The 17,650-nt window shown below is 43.2% G+C and overlaps 1 protein-coding gene across 15 annotated transcripts in view; it reads left to right on the forward strand.

Moving 5' to 3' along the window:
• Nucleotides 1-17,650, forward strand: part of DST (dystonin) — a 522,273-nt gene that overhangs the window by 246,594 nt on the left and 258,029 nt on the right. The gene's annotated exons all lie outside the window — the stretch shown is intronic.

The raw sequence follows: 17,650 nt of genomic DNA on the forward strand, positions 1-17,650 counted from the left end.
GCAGCCTGGAAGTAAGCTAGTCTTGCTTGGAGTCTGTCCTGGCGGGCAGTCTCTGTGAGCGAGTCCTGCCTTTTCCAGCATCTTCCCCCACTGTGCTCTAGAGCCCAGAGGAGGTCCGTCCTTTTTTTTTGGATTTATAGAAGTCTCTCCCCCTTTTTATTTTAAAAATCTAAATTGAAGTATAGTTGATTTACAATATCATGTAGTGTCAGGTAGACAGGTCAACGATTCTCTTATACGTGTGTGTGTCTGTGTCTGTGTGTGCATGTGTGTGTGTGTGTGTGGACCCTGCTGGCTCAAGACCGTAAAGAATCTGCCTGCAAGGCAAGAAACCCAGGTTTGCTCAATGATTCTCTTTGTGTGTGTGTGTGTGTGTGGACCCTGCTGGCTCAAGACTGTAAAGAATCCGCCTGCAAGGCAAGAGACCCAGGTTTGATCCCTGGAGAAGGGAATGGCTACCCACTCCAGTATTCTTGCCTGGAGAGTTCCATGGATAGAGGAGCCTGGTTGGCTACACCCCATGGAGTCACAAAGAGTTGGACAGAACAGAACAACTAACATATCTATATGTTGTGTATCTAACATAGATTAACTTGACCTGTTCTAAGCCTTTGTTTTCTGATCTGTAAAGCACAGAGAATAGTGCCCTCTTTAGAGATCTTTAAGATCAGCGAAAGCTGCAGGTTTGTCCTCCATAGCAGTTTGCCTTCCAGAGCAGTGGCAGTGGGTCATGATGGCTGCATTTTCGTGATTTTAGTCATAGTATTGCCTGTGAGAAGAGGAGTATTGCATTGAGTATTGCATATTGAGGAGAGGAGATGGCCCATCTGAGAAGGCGCTGTGGTTTTCTGTTGCACTGCCAGATGCCAGTTAGACGGTGAACTCCAGATAAAGGAGTGTGTTTCCCATGGCCTGGCTGAAGCCCGCACCGTGTCCCCTCCCGTGGGTGTGGCAGTTGGAGATGAGGCGCTGTGATTATTTGTGTGCCATCACATCCCTGGTTGAGTTTAGCCCGGATAAAATAATCCACATAGAAGCAACCTGATAGAGCCATAAACACAAGATGGCATTTCAACCTTCTGCTTGAGCAGAGAGAATCTGGCTCTTGTATTTCCTATAAGAGCATCAACAGCCTTCTAGTACTTGAAAAAACAAAGCAAAGAAATCTCCAAAATCAGTACGACTTACTGAATTCTTGAAGAATAGTGTAAAAACTCCATTTCTTAGAGTTAAGTACAGTTATACCAGGAAGATATAATATAGGTGCCCCGACAAGTTCTAAAAGTAGAAATGTTTCCTACAGATCTGTGTCCAAGTTAATGATCTTCAGGGTTGTCTTTTTTTTAATCTCACAGTTTGCCTCACATTGTTCCTAGATGTTTTAAGCATCTCATTATGCACAAGCTTAAAAAACTAAAGAAACCCTATTTGCAGACACTTTGATTTTATTGGAGCATGTGTGAGCCTGCGTGCATGCTAGGTTGCTTCAGTTGAGTCCAGCTCGTTCGGACATCACGGACTGTGTCAAGACCAACAACTCTTTGTGACCCCATAGCCCACCAGGCTCCGCTGTCCCTGGGGTTCTCCAGGCAAGGATACTAGATTAAGTTGCTGTTTCCTCCTCCAGGGGAGCTTCCCCACCCAGGGTCTGAACCAGTTAAGTCTTCTGCTTTGCGGGCGGGTTCTTTACCACTAGCGCCCCCTGGGAAGCTCTACTGGAGCATTGTATGTTATAGCAATTTTTTAAAAATTGGCGTATAGTTGATATGTTACTTGTATAACATAGTGACTCACAGTTTTTAAAGGTTTTACTCCATTTGTAGTTATTCTAAAATATTGGCTGTGTTCCCTGTGTCCTACAGTATGCCCTTGTAGCTTATTTATTTTCTACATGTTAATAATAGTTTGTACCTCTTCACTGCCTACCCCTATCTTGCCTTCTCTCCTTGCCTCTCCCCACTGGTCACCATTAGTTTGTTCTCTTCATCTGTGAGTCTGTCACAGAAGTTTTAATGTTTCTTCTCATTTGTTAAATTCCAAACTTTTGGTTTGTGGATTTAATTTCTGATGAAGGCTTTTCTTGATGATTTTAATATTAATTTTCCTGAGTTGGCAGGATCAAATAAAAACATATATATATATATATATTTTTTTTTTTTGCAAAGCAAAGCATTTTTAAAAACAGGTTCCCAGGAACACCAATGCTGTGAGATGCCTTGGGGTGAGGTGGGGGTGGCGGGGAAAGGCTTCCTTTGCCAAAAGAGTTTGGAAAGCAGCCTTCCCAGATTAGAGAGATTTATGGTACACATTAGCATATTAAAGACTGAATTTCTGTGGTAAAGAACCCTGTGTAATCCAGTGTTTTACTAAATCACTTGGTCATGGATTCTTTTTTTAATCTAAGAATATCTATTAACATCCCTTTGAGAAGTCCTGCAGGAGAGTTTCAGAAATGACTGTTTTCAACAAGTCTAATTAATTTTGTGTTAATTCGAATTCCAGATTTGGACAGGATCTAGTTAATTTGGTTGTCCTTGCAGGAATGTTTTCTCACAGCCTTTTTTTATGGGTCGTTGGCTTTCTAATTCACGGATAACTCACACTTTCAGTCTGCTTGAGCTGTAACTGAGCCAGAATCTGCTCACTGTAACTCCCACCCTCATGGCTTGGGTCAGCACTGCCCCCCCCCTTCCCTTGGCATGGTATAAAACATGTATGTCAGCTCTTAAATATGTGAAGAATTAATTTTGTCCCTTTCTTAAAACTTTTCTTGTCAAAAAGTTTTAAGAACACTTAAAGCTTCTCTTGACTTAAAAAATATGTACAACCTAAAAGCTGAGAGTTAGGTTTTACTCGGTGGGGATGTTGGACTTGAGCCGGGGAGACAGGACCTCAGGTGACCTGGGGAAAGTGGACTCCAAGGGCAGGAGAGGAGCCAGGCTACATACAGGTTTGCAGCAAAGGGCAAGTAGTCTATGGAAAGATTACTGTTAGTTAAGAGAAAGCGAAATCTCTCGCATGAAGAGATTTAGCAGTTTTCTATGTATGGGAAGATGCAGGTGTCCCGCTTGCTGAAATTATTTCTTTCCTATGTGTCTGGCCCTCGGGGGCCAGTCCTGCTTTTTATTGTTCACCTGCTTCTTCCTTGTTTACCTTGGGGAATGTGGTGGATGGTGCCTCTCATATCCCCCTGCTCCTCATCTCTTAGCTGATGGCTTCTGAATAGCTGGCTTTGTTTCACCTGGGCTCAGAAATTTGCATTTGGAAAAGTCTTGTTTATTGGTAGGGCGTTAAAGCAGAAAATACTTCATTTCACACTTTCGTATCCTTCATTTCATGTGATGACTCCATTTTTATGCCATGCACTTATTTTTCTAGCATGTTCTCTCTGTGTTTTTACCTGTGTTAAGACTTGAGTTGAAGGCAGTCAGTCGGTTGAAGGAAAGTCAATGAGGTCGTCAGCGCTGTGCAGCGGGAGCTTGGGCCCACGGTATCCACTCTGTGCTCAGCGCCTTGCAGATTATCTCTGACCTTCCACCTCCCTACCTTTGTACATGTTGAGCTGTTTCCCTGTTCACTTACCTTTAAGGGTTTTTTCTCTTTGTTGCAGAATAACTCCTTTTGTCATAACTATTTTCCAGTCTTTCTACAAAGAGCAAGTATTGCTTGTCTTTTCGGAAAAGAACAAGATAATGTTATTTGATAAAACCTTCGTCATTTTCCTTCTGAATTTGCTTTGGGAAGGGGGTGGCAGTCGGATCATTCATCTCTTTCACAGGAATGGCCGGATAAGTCCATTGTGCTGCTGTCCCCAGGGTACTTGTGTTTCAGGTGTCTTGGTGGTGGTGCTGGTGGGAGAGACCAGAGGGCCAAACCAGGCCTGTCTTTCTGTACAGACCACAGGTTAAGAAATACTGTTACAGTTTTTAATGAATTAAAGACAAATCAAAAGAGGAGTATTATTTGGGGGCATATGAAAGTTCTTTGAAATTCAGCATTCAGTGTCCATAGATAATTATGCTGAACCCAGGCATGCCCATTCATTTGTGTGGTGTTGTATCATGTGACCCTTAAAGCCAAAAATATTTTCCACCTGACTCTTCACAGAAAATGTTTGTGGAGCTCTATCTCCGGGTGAGGTTTTGTGTATACTTAGGGTAAGGTTTTGTGTGAATTCACTTTGTTCTGAATCCGTTTGTGAAGATGGCTTTCTTTTCCCACATGTAAGATCTGCTGTGGTTCAGTGAATGTAGTTTTATACCATAGCTGCATTGTCCTGAGCCAAACAGATGGCCAGATATTTCTCCAGCAAAGATGGTTTATTCAAGAGCAGCAGAGGGTTGCAGTACCGGGTCTGCAGCCAAGGGGAGTCGCAGGAACATTCAGGCATCGCAAGGGAGGGGACCCCTGTTACCGTGGGGAGAGGAGGTGGGTGGGCTGCAGTTAACACAGACCTCATGGCTCTTCATTGGCCGAGCCCTGGCCGGCTGGGAAGGTGGGTCTTCTGCTGGGCTCGGCTGTCATCACAGGCTGTGAGAGCGCCCCCTGCTGGTCACCTGACTCTTTAATTGAGGTTTTTAAAATTTTTTATTTATTAATTTTTTACAGCTGCTTTTCTGAATGTGCTTCTTTCTTCGATTTATTTAAAAAAATGGCATTTGGAAAGGCCAACTCAGTACATTGCTTCATTTTTTAGGTAAGATTTTCTTTCTGTGATAACCCTTCTTGAGTGAGATGGAGTCAAGAGATACCTGCTTCAAGTAAGAGTTCAGTAAGTCGTGCTGATGGCAAACTGAGGAATTGTGTTCCTTGTCCCTCAAATTAGGTCTGTTTCCCAGCTGCGTCACTGGGCAGCCCTTTCAATATGGCTGTTCTGTTTGGTTTTTGCCCTTTTATTGTAGATCTCCGTTTTTGTTTAGGTGAAAGTGGTTGACATTGCCAGTTTTTCTAGCCTCGTTAGTATTATAATTAGTCCTTTGGTTTAATTATTAGGTGATTACTTTGGAAACTATTTTAAATAAATACAAATCATAAGTCCTTTTAAGTGTATTTTCATTGCGTGTACCTCCAGAGTGGAACGGCCTGACTTCCTGTCTTATATTCTGGGCCCTGTTCTTATTCTTAATTCCTGATGAATTGTGATGAGTGTAAGTATGTCCTGTGTGCAAACAAAATTGCCAATCAGTAACGCAAATGGCGTGTGAGTTACATAGTTTTAGCTCTCATACAACATTTAGGTCTCTGATCCATTTGGAAGAAAAGGTTCAAATGAATCCTTTGGCATGATGAATATTAGTTTCTCGGCATCATTTGTTGAAAAGATTCAACACTGAATTGCTTTTGTTCTTTTGTGAAAAACCAGTTGTTAGGACTTCCCTGGAGGTCCATTGGTTAAAACTCTGGGCTTCCAATGCAGGAGGCGCAGGTTCAATCCTTGCTTGGGGAATTAAGATTCCACATGCTGTGTAGTATGGTGGGAAAAAATAAAATAAAAAACAATTGTCCAAAAATATGTGTCTATTTCTGGACTCTGTTGGGTTCCATCGATCTATATATGCCAGTTTTTTAAAAAAGCATTTTTAAAAAGATTCTTTATTAATTCCTAAAACTTGGTTTCCCTGAACTCCTTTCTGGCAGTCACTTCCCAGATCAGTTTGGATGGGTCGGGGGAATACTTAGAGGATTCGGTGCAGGAGTGGAGGTTTCCCTCTGTGTGTTGGTCACTCAGCAGCATTGTTTAGCTCTAGCCGTATGAGAGGACACAGTGCCAGGTACCAATTGTCACAGATGCCGTGGTGGGCCCTGCCGGGAGAGACGGATCCCCTGCTGGGAAGTGGGTGATGGAGTTCACGATTCTGTGTCCTGAGTTTCTCTTTTCTTCCCCATCACCAGGCAGGCACTCAGGAGCCCGCAGCTGAGGGCATGGCTAAGGTCACAGGCAAAGTACAGATGGCTCATCTTTTATTTATTGAACCGAACTTCTTTGACTGTCTGCTTTATGAAGGGTACTGTGCGAAGCACGAAGCATTTATAATGAGGACCTGAGACTCTGTCCTCTTAAGGGCCTTACGATTGTGCTATCATGTATGTAAAACTATTGTTGAAGGAAAAGGATGGTCAGTGTCCTGGTGTAAGCCAAGGATTATGGAGGGCAGAGGAGGGACGCTTTCACGGTTTGGGTGACTCTGGAGTGTGAAGGAAGAGCAAGAGTCAACAGCCAGGGGTGGAGTGGGGACAGAACAGCATTTCGGGCATAAAGAATCCCGCAAGTGCAAGCAGAGACCGCCACTGTCCAGCCGGCATTCCTCCCCGGCGCGCTCCGCCCTCGGGACTGGAGGTGCAGCTGTCCTGCCCGGGCGCCGGGGCGCGTGTGGGCGCTGAGCCGCAGCTGTGTCCCCGCATCACCTTTGCGCACGGGGCCCCTGCGTTTCAAGGTGGTCCCTGGCCCCAGCCGCTCTCTGGTGACCCTTTTCTGTCTAAAAGAGAGGATGTTCGGAACAGGGACTGGAGGAAAAATAGGATCTGCCTAGATTTTAGGCTTTAGTAATGCGGCACATGTGGGCATCGCCTCTGATTCTGGTCGTGAACGCCCGCGAGGACTAACTGTCGAATGTCTGTGGTCCACAGGTCTCTGCTGAGCAGATTGAGATGTGGAAATTTGGTAGAATTGCAGTGTCATTTAGGAGGTAATCACTTTAAAAAAAAATTTGAAGTATATTGGTTTTACACAGTTAATTTCTTCTGCACAAGAAAATTATTCAGCTACATATCTATATGTATCTACATATACTCTGTATCTTTACATACCTATATTCCATAAAAAATGTGTATACACACACACACACACATAGTTTTTCACATTCTCTTCCACTGTGGTGTGTAGGATATTGAATAGACTTCGTTGTGCCACGCAGTAGGACCTTGTTGTCCAGCCTGTGTATAGTAGCTTACATCTGCTAACCCCAGCCTCCTGCTCCATCCCTGGGAGGTGATCACTTTGAAGAAATTGATGCCAGCTTTTTAAGTTTGAATCTTCCCACCAGAAGGTACAATTCTGTGGCAGAGATTCATTTCAACAACAGCGTATACAACATCTGTCCAAAATTTTCTTTATTAGTCATGGATAAACGAATATTTATGATTCTGCCCACACTTTTGGGTCTGGGCGCCTTGGAGTTTCATCTGGATTGAAGGAAATGTTTTAACAGGGGGCAGGTTTCAGCATGGTTGGGAGCAGAAGCAGTGGGATCGCATGATCTGGGGGTGTCTTTAAAAATAGTCTCCGTGTTCATCTCCCTGCGACAGTTGTCTTCTCATAATCCCGGTTGCTTCAGAGGTTTAATGAAGAGGATGCAGCCAGCTGTCTCAGTTGTTTACTTGTAAGGACTCGAGGACCTGGGCTTATGTGTAAAGAAGGGTGGATCAGTTGCATGTGAAGTATCAGAGAACATCACAGTGTTTTAAAGGGCTCAGGACCTCGACGTGTGCTCCTGAGAGACCCTGAGATTTTTCTAGTCCTCAGGACTTAAACAGACATGAAGCACCGGCCCGTGTCATCCCTCTCTTGAAGCACAGTGCTCCGAATGGCACACGGGAAGTGCTCACGCTGGTGTGACCCAGGGCGGCCCTCCTGGCCGGCTCCCTGCCCAGAGCGGTGCCCACGGCCCCTGCCCCGCCGCCTGCAGAGGGCCCTGCCGCCTCCCGGGCCTGAGCCTTGTCACTGGGCACCATCCCAGCCGGTGGCACAGCCTCGCTCATCGTCCTCTGCCAAGGAGGCGAAGTTACTCCTTGAGGGCTCGGCGGGGCCTTTGCTTTCTTGTGTGCCCTGAGACTGTGGTTCTTTTTGCTATAAACAGTTGTCTTAAAAGGTATTTTATTTTATGCATTCAAAAGAAATTTTAAATTGAAGTATAGTTGATTTACAGTATCATGTTAGTTTCAAGTGTACAACAGTGATTCAGTATATATATATGTAATACATATACTATATACTTTTCAGATTCTTTTCCCTTACAGGTTATTACAAAATATTGAGTAGAGTTCCCTGTGCTATATACAGTAGGACCTTGTTTATTATCTTATTTATTTATTTATTTTTTGGCTGCGAGGCATGGGAGATCTTAGTTCTCTGACCAGGGATCAGACCTGTGCCCCCTGCATTGGAAGGTGAAATATTGACCACTGGACTGCCAGACAAGCCCAGTTACCTCTTTTATGTGTGGTCGTGTGTGCGTATTAATCCCAACCTCCTAATTTGTCCCCCAACTCCCCTTTCCCCTTTGCTGACCATAAGTTTGTTTTGTATGTCTGTGAGTCTCTTTCTGTTTTATAAATAGATTCATTTGTATCTTTTTTTTTTTTTTAGCTTCCACACGTATTTGTCTTTGTCTGACTTACTTTACTTAGTACAATAATGTCTAGGTTCATTCATGTTGCTTCAGATGGCATTATTTCATCCTTTTTAGGGCTGAATAGTATTCCATTGTATATATGTACATCTTCTTATCTGTTCATCTGTCCATGTACACTTAGATAGCCATGTCTTGGCTACCGTAAATAGTGCTACAGTGGACATAGGGTTGCATGCATCTTTCTGAATGATGATTTTTTTTTTTTTCCAGATACATGCGTGGGAGTGAGATTGTAGGGTCATATGGTAGGTCTGTTTTTAGTTTTTAAGGAACCTTCATACTGTTCTCCACAGTGGCGGTTGGCAGTCTACATTCCCAGCAGTGTAGGAGGGCTCCTGTGAAAGGGATTTTAGATGGTGCCAAGGGAGAGGGCAGCTCCTCTTCGGGACAAGTGTCCACTGCTCTGCTGAATTACTGTGCAACAGGCTGGGCTCTGACAGCCGGTCGGGCGTTTGACACAAGCCCCAGAGGAGATGATTCAGCTCAGAAGCATTTGGTAAGCGGGGGCCACAGCAGGCCTTTTCGTTAGAATTGCCAAGTCGTTGGAGGCTCTGTCCCTCTCCGTGACCCCTCTCTTGGACTCTTCTCTCTCCGCCCAGCAACTGCCCCAGGCCCTCCTGTTCCTCCTCGCGTTGAGAGCTCTTCTCTGGACCCCTGGATGCCCAGGTGCCTCCCTCCCTTGGCCAGCCCCCGCGGTTACATCATCTTATCACTAACCGTGCTCAAAGCGTCTCTGAAATGGGTAACAGACAGGTGTTAAGAAGAATATCAGTGTGATAAAGTGACTTGGAATTCGGAGGCAATGACTGATTGTTTCTTTATCCCAGGAGCTGTCTTATTTTTATCTGGGAACTGGTTGTATTTACTTGAATTCATCTCCAGTTTCTAATAGTTAATCTGAACCTAACTTACATTATTGGGAATACCTTACCAGAGAGTCACTAAGTGGGGATTTATGGAGGAGATACACATTTCTTGAGCTTGTTGTAAGTTTCGTCATGTCTGTAACTTAAATTTAAAATGAAAGTTAAAATTAAAAAAAATATTTTAGGGACTTCCCTGATGTCCAGTGGTTAAGACACCTCCAGTGCAAGGGACACAGGTTCAGTCCCTGGCTAGGGAACTGAAATCCCATGTACTGTGACAAGGCCAAAAAAAAAAATAGTACTTCTCGATAAAGTTGGGAAAGAAAAGGAAAAAAAAAAAGTTAAACATTTTTTACATGATTTGTATTGAAAAACGTGCAATTCTGTTTCAGAACTTTTCCAGTAAAAGCTAGAATTTGAGAAAACAGTGGAATTTGTTAAAAATGTTGGTGATAAAGGAATAGAACTTTGATTGTGGAGCATGGGCTCCCCATGTCAGGCTCATCTCGCATGTTTAGGACTTGGCATGTATGAGCTCACATTGTACATTGCTTTTATAATAATATTCTGCAGAGTTGTCATTACCTGTCTTGTTACATCACTGTAGTCACATACTTACATCTGTATCAAAATTTCATTTCCCCGACTAGCTCATTAATTATTCCTGAGAAGTGTAGAGTGATTCCGACACCTGCTTTCCCCAGGTCTTGCTTCCTTTTGCCCAAACTGTAAGAAGGTGAACAGGAAAGAGATGAGTGTCAAAATGCAGGTGACTGGTGTCTTCCCATTTCCTGATGTTATTATTGAAAACTGTCCTTGATTTCTGGAAGTGATAAATGGTTTAAAGAAAGATGCATGTCAGGTATGAGCCAGGTGGGCACTGGATAAACTTGAAAGGAGAGACCCACATCGTCTGGCCAAGCATCCCTGCCTTTGACCCTCACCTAACCCCCACCCCAACCCTGCCACCCCTTTTAAAGCTCACACGGAATGGATGATACTGATGTCGTTGTGAACCAGGGCTCCTTTGTTTGACATTGTAGTATGGAGGCTCTTTAGAATACATCCTTAATGAGAACCAACCCTCCAAACAGTGGGCAGATACACAATAATAGAATGTAGAGTAATTGACTTCTGAATTTTACTTTTCTCCTTCAATTACATTATTTATACTTGTTGAGCACCAAGACATGATACAGTTCTGCAGGCCATAAAAGATCTGCAGACCAAGGGGAATACCTGTGCAAAAATAGATTTTTATCTGTCTTTCTGTTGTGAAAGGGAAGAACTAGAAGGAAAAGTAGACCCAAATCAGACCAAACTAAACCAGAACCAGCCACCCAAACCCCAAACAAATTATTACAGGAAGTAATTTCATCCTTTAAAATTTCTAAAAGTTGAAATCTTTTATAAATGTTCCTATGACAATGGTGAAACTGTATAGAAGAAAATATAAGAAGTACCTGGGTTAAAACCATAATCAGAATGCTCCCAAAGCTTAACGTGTTTATCAGTAAGAAAGCTGACTTAACGACCTGTAGTTCTACCTTGTAATGAAAGACTAGAGAAGAAGACCTTTTGTCTTTGTTTGGTTTTTTAAAGTTGTTTATAGATTGTCCATCTGAAAGCTTGAAAGAGAAATCTTCTTTGTCTGAGAACTAATCATGTCCTTTATGGAGTAGACAGATTATTTGTACTACTTGGGGCCAACAACTGAGTTGTTTAAAACTCTTTCTTATTTTATTCGTTAATACCTTAAAATGTATGATGAATATCTTTACTTTATGGTTAGAAACCAGTGAAGGAGATAACTCTGAGTGGCCTTAATGCTGACCTAACACACTGCCTAGAGAAAAGCATGACCACCTTTTTATTACATCCGATAATGATATTTACCCTTTATATTTCCCTGAACCAGTTTAGAATTTATGGTAATTTAGGAAGAGTCTGAGCTGTGGTTTTATTTCTTCACCATTCTTGAAGAAATAGTACTGAAATAAGTTTGTAACAAACAACCATTCAGATAAGGCACCTACCGAAGTGAATGCAGTGTTTTGAAGCATTTCTGTGTATTTTTGAAGCATCAATTTACTTATCAATAATTGATGTAGTAACTTATTGGCAGGTTATTTTTGTTTTTGAAGTAGGACTTGTAAGGAGCTCACCCCCAAGAATGTGGTTGCTTATTTTTCCTGAATGTATTTGTTTAGAATCCAAAAATTGCTTTGAATAGCATCTTCATTCGTAGTTTGGCCTGAAGCTGAGTCTCCGGTTTCTTTCCACCCAAAGGCTGTGAGGTGCTCCTCTTGGGGCAAGCCTTTATTATTCATGTGCCTTTCTAAAGATAGGGGTTGTTTGCCAGAGTAGCGTGTCCTTCAGCTTTGGGACTGCCCTGAGAGGGGCCTGGCCGTCCTTGCCCGTGGTCTGCTCCTTGCTGCTGGGGGAGGCATCCCCTTTCCCCCGGGTTCACCAAGGCAGTGCGTGGCCTCTGTGCTCCCCGCCAGCGACCTTTCCTGCATCCTCACCTATTGATTGGACCTTCAGCAGCTCTTTCTGGGTTTGCTCAGGATAGTGCGGGAGCTTTCATTGCTCAGAGATGGTGTGTCCTCATTCTGCTTGGGTCTCCGCGGCTGGCTCTGCTCAGGGCAGGCTGTCCGTACCCAGGAGGTCAGCCCCCCGCGCCCTGCCCCTGCTCCCCATCCCCACTCCTGTCCCCTTGGCGTCCCGGATGCTGTCCTTCCCTGGAGCTGGGAGCTCCCTCATCTGGCCCCCATCCAGTTCTTTCCTCCAGGTGGGACACTCCCATCTTTCGGGGAGGCCTTCTCAGACTCCCACGAAGTTTCTGTCATCCCCACCTTTGGGCCTCAAGAGATGGTGTGCTCTGTTTAATCCACATCTGCACCCTTCGCGTCAGTTCAGGGGCTTCCCTGGTGGTCCGTGGCGGGGAATCCACTTGCAGTGCAGGGATGTGGGTTCAGTCCCTGGTCGGAGAACCAAGACCCCGACGCCACGGGGCGTCTCAGCCTTCCTGCCGCAGCTGCTGAGCCCCTGACTTACAGAGCCTGCTTCATGCAGTGAAGAACCACTTTTTATTTTTGTGGCCAAAAAATAAAAGCAAGATGGTACCCTGGCGTGTGAGGGATGCTTAATAAATGTTTGCTGACACGAGCTGCAGCTCTGCAGCAGCGCTAAGGATAAACATGGGAAGTGAGGCTTTCCTCTAGTTTGACATCAACCACTAAAAGTCAGACTTTTGAAAAAGGCATCCTTAAGCATTACATAAGCAACTGTGTTTATATGTCTGAAGGTCAACCTGATCTTCAGACTTGAATTTGATTTAGCCCATGTGAAATCAATTGCAAGCTGAAATAAAAATCCCAGAGTGCTATTTGGAGCAGTTAAGCCATTTCGATGATAAAGACCTGGCATGGTCTACTCTGTTCTCTATGGGAAATAAAATGGGAATATTTATGTGTCATCAGCAGGACCTTGTTCGGGGTCTCACCCCACCCACCTCGCCTCTATTTCCCTTCCTTAGGAAAACTCCTAAGCAAAAGATGAGCGCCCTCTAGGGGTGAGCTTGTAGATGCAATGCAGCACCGCATTTTAAGAAAGCCTGCAAAATTCTGGGAGAATCCCATAGGATTCAAAAAACACAGAAAAAGATGCTTCATCCCTGTTATGTAACTCAAGTTATATAATTTAACCCCAGAGTGTCCCAGAGTGCTTTCAACTTGCTCATCATTTCCTCTAGCACTATTTATTCAGACAGTTTTCTGTCCCACAGGGAGAGAATATCCAAAATGAGAAGAAAGAATGTTTTATTAAAAAGTGAAAGCGGGAGGTTGAAACTCTTGGCAGTTCGCAGTCATCTGTGAAGGAAAGTTACCAGGCCACGTGTCTGTGACTCAGACATTGGGCAAAATAAAAGGTTTTTCTGTGGCAGCTGAACTATTTCCTTCTTTTTTCACCCCTAATTGATCACATGACTGGTTATTTCTCTAGGACCCCAGTCGCTTTCACTCAGTTCATCCATTACCACTCCTTCCTCATAATACTATAGTTTTTATTTTCCACAATGATGATATTTAATTTTTAGTTGACATTCTTTTTCTATGTCATTTGTTTGTGGTGAGGAAAATGAGCCATTACTTATAAAGCACTTAAATAGGGTCAGGTCCGTTTACGTATTTTTATTATTATTAATAATGGTGCATTTGTTTTATATGGAGCCATGAAGATGAAAATAATGGTATCTTACATTTAGGTAGCGTTTTTCATATACAGTACTTCTCTGGAACCTGAGAATGACCCCCTGAGACAAGAAAAATAAGCAGTATTCCATGATAAATAATGACTCAGCATGTTTGCAAGCGTTACAGAAGCTGATTTAGTCTATTTCTGTATTTCTTCCTAAAATTCTTAGCAGCTTTCCATTTGACATATTTTCTCTTTTAAGTTGACAGTAATTTTTAAAAAATGATGACAGTTTTATTTTCAGATTACAGAATTTTCATTCTCTAGTTTGAACTTGAGGCCTTCTGTTTCCCATCTTTTATTTTGCGGGTGAGAAAATGGAGGCCTCGAGAGGTTGGGTAACTGGTTCATGAGACCCGCAGCAGAGGCATGCCTGAAATCCTTTTTCCCTTGTAATATGTTTTCTCTTTTCCTTACTTGGCTTTGCTTGGCTTAATCTTCTTCTTCTTTAAACATGCCTAATTTAATTTTTCTTTACTGTCACATAAATGTGGTTGTGGAAAAGAACATCTTGTGGTGGAAAGTTTCCCTCATGTCCATAGTTGGGTTCAGTCTGGCAGAGCAAGTTGTGAAATTGCTTTCATGTGAAATATGTGTTCAGAATCACACCTCATCTTTTTAAAAATTGATTTCTAATTGATTTTTAATTAACATCTTTTAAATTTTCATTGAAGTAAATCTGATCTACAGTGTTTTGTTAATTGCTGCTGTATGGCAAGGAATTCAGTTACACGCACACACACACACACTGTTTTGCACGCACGCGCGCACACACACACACACACACACAGAGTTTTGAACAATACCCTTTTCCATGATGCTCATCATGAGGTATTGAGTACCGTTCCCTGTGCTGTGCAGAGGACCTTGTTTACCCATCCTGTGTGTTACAGCTCACCTCTGCCAGCCCCAGCCTCCCCCGTCCATCTGTCCCCCATGCCCGTGCCCCTGCCCCGGCAGCCACCAATCTGTTCTCTGTGCCTGTGATTGTTTCTGAAAGTCAGAGTTTCTCAGTCGTGTCCGACTCTTTGCGACCCCATGGACTGTGGCCTACGAGGTTCCCCCAGCCGTGGGGTTTCCCAGGCAGGAGGAACACTGGAGTGGGTTGCCATTTCCTTCCCCAGGGGATCTTCCCGACAAGGGATCGAACGCGAATCTCCTGCCTCAGAGGCAGACTTTCCACTGTCTGAGCCAGCAGGAAGCCCCGTGTCATAGATCGGCTCATTTCTGTCATATTTCTGATTCCGCATGTGCGTGATATCATGCGGTCTTTGTCTTTCTCTTTCCGACTTACTTCACTTAGTATGATCATCTCTCGGTGCATCCGTGTTGCTACAGATGGCACTGTTCCATCCTTGTAAACGGCTGCGTAGTATCCCACTGTATGTATGTACCACATCTTTTTCCATTCATCTGTTGATGGACATTTAGGTTGTTCCTATGTCTTGGCCATTGATCACACCTCATCTTTAACCGCCCTGGAGTGAGAAGGGCAGAGGAAGTGGATCTGGATTGACATGTGGCTCTGGCAGGCATGGGTGGGCACAGGGGACCAAGAGCGCCTGGCTTTCTTAACGTTGATTGTTCGTTCCTGCCCGGGGCGGGGGCATCCTTACTGTGCGCTGTGTTCCACTGTCCCTCCTGAAGATGTCAGACCTGCATGATAGAGTTGTCTGTTTTGAGAGATTCGACAGCTGCCTCAGGGTCAAGAGATGCATAGTATTGTTTATATAACTGTGGCCTCTCATGTTCCCGCTCAGGCTCTCAAGAATTAGTCTGCTCTCTGCTTACACTGGACATACTCAGAGGAGTATGTTGATTTAGATGTACACATATGCATGAAATTCACAAGCTTAGCTCTTCTGCCTTGTTTTTTTTTGTTGTTGTTGTTAATTGAAGTATAATTGACAGATAGCATTATATTGATTTCAGGTGTATGACCTCATGATTTGACATTTGTACATGTTATAAGATGATCAGAAATTCTAGTTATAATACCATTCAGCACCAGACAAAGTTAACCTTCAGGATTTGGTTTCTTGGCAGCTTTCAAGTATGTGATACAATATTATTGACTACAGTCACCCTGCTGTACACTGCATTCCCATGTCTTATTTATTTTATAACTGAAAGTTTGTTTCTTTTGATATCCTTCGCCTGTTTCACCCACTTCCCAGCCCCAACCCTTGGCAACCACCATTCTGTTCTCTGTGTCTATGATTTTTGTTTTGTTTGCTCATTTGTTGCTTTGTAGATTTCACTTATAAGTGAAATCATACAGTATTTGTTCTCTGTCTGACTGATTTCACTTAGTCTGATTCCCTCAAGGTCTCTGTTGCAAATGGCAAGATTGTGTTTTTAGTGGCTGAGTAATATTCCACTGTGTACATGTGTCTTCTTTGTCCATTCGTCCATCCATGGACAGCTTGTTTTTAAGTGGGCCCTAAGCCTTACACTCACGCTTATGGCTTGGAATGAGGCCAAGTCAGTTCTTACAGTGCTGTAATATGTGAGTAGAAAATTGAGTATTAGCGCTCATTTCATAAAGTTGCTTGTCTGCACATGTGTGTGTTATGTATATCATAGATTTCTTCCTGAAAAGATCCTTGGAAATTGGCTCTGAAATGTAATTGAGTATTTCAAGAGAATGTCATTTAATGATATTCATTTAATAGAAGGTAAATATTTAATGGAAGGAATAATCTCTTTGTAACTTATTTAGGTATTTATAGATATTCTAAATAGGACTGTCTGAAAAGTGTTATGATGTGCTTCTCTTTTTTTTTTTTTTTTTTAGAAAAATGAAGTATTTTTAAGCTTGCTTTTACTGTTATATAATTATCTTGTGACACCAAAGAGTCAGCTGATATTCCTTGGGTATTGAGAAATCAAAATAAAAATGTCAACTTGTGAAAATGGGAACACTTGGTTAAAAATAATCTGACTGTTTCAGTTTTGCTGGTCATTTTATAGGTACTATTGGCATTAGTAGTTACTTAGAGCTATTAGGCCTGAGTGTAATGCTTACATTATTTGCAACTAATGATGCATAGATGGGTAAATGAATATTAGTTGAATATTAAAAAGTACTGTGACTTAGGCAGAAAGTCCCCAAATTCTAGTCATAGGAGCTGGTAAATTTGATATGAAACTCTGAAGGAAATTTTATTCTTCACTAATTACAAATATTTTCTGACAGTAAATCATACTGTAAAGCATGTAGTCAGTTAAGATAATAAAATTTAGTAGTATTAAAATTTTTTTTTAATTGAAAAATTTTAAAATTGGGATATCGACTCAATGGACATGATGAGCGTGAGCAAACTCTGGGAGATAGTGAAGGACAGGGAAGCCTGGCGTGCTGCAGTCTATGGGGTCACTGAGTCGGACACGACTGAGCGGCTGAATGACAACAACTAGTCCACAATGTCCCAGTAGTTTCTGCTTCACAGTGAAATGAATCAGCTATATGCACACATATATCCCCTCTTGTTTTGGATTTCCTTCCCATTTAGGTCACTGCAGAGCAAAATTTAATGGTATTTAAGCTGCTTTTTTAGACCCGAAAATCTTAGCCACCAAAGGCTTGCTTCCAGTTTACATGAGGCCCTTTCTTGCTGGTTGCCCTGTAGTTGGAAAGTTTTGACCATACTTTGGATCTTTTTGTTTCTTTCTGCTGTTTAGTCACATGACACTTTGCACGTGCAAAGAAGTTTGACTCTTGCGTGTAAACCTCCAGAGTGTGTGTACCACGCAGACGGGGGGCACGCAGACCTGTGCCCACGTGCTGCGGGGGAATGCTGGTCTCTGCCTCTTTCTGGACCCCGTCCTTGGCTCGCAAAGTCACGCAGCCCAGCATCGCCCCAGGGGAGCAGGTTGGGGTGGGCCCGCCCGCCGTGAGCCAGCCGTGTTTGCGACCTGCCCTCACCGTGTCTGTCCGGCAGAAACTGACAGCCGGCCGGCGTTGCCAGGGGTGTCCCTCTGTGGCTGACCAGCAGCGCTTTTGGGGAAGTCTTTGGTGGTTTGAGCTATAAACTAAGAAACTTAAACCAGCCTTGTTAACTGTCAGCTAGAGTGAGTGTGGTTATGCGGTTTATCCCCTGGGAGGGATAAATC

This window comes from Cervus elaphus, chromosome 7, assembly GCF_910594005.1.
Source record: "Cervus elaphus chromosome 7, mCerEla1.1, whole genome shotgun sequence".
Taxonomy (NCBI): Eukaryota; Metazoa; Chordata; class Mammalia; order Artiodactyla; family Cervidae; genus Cervus; species Cervus elaphus.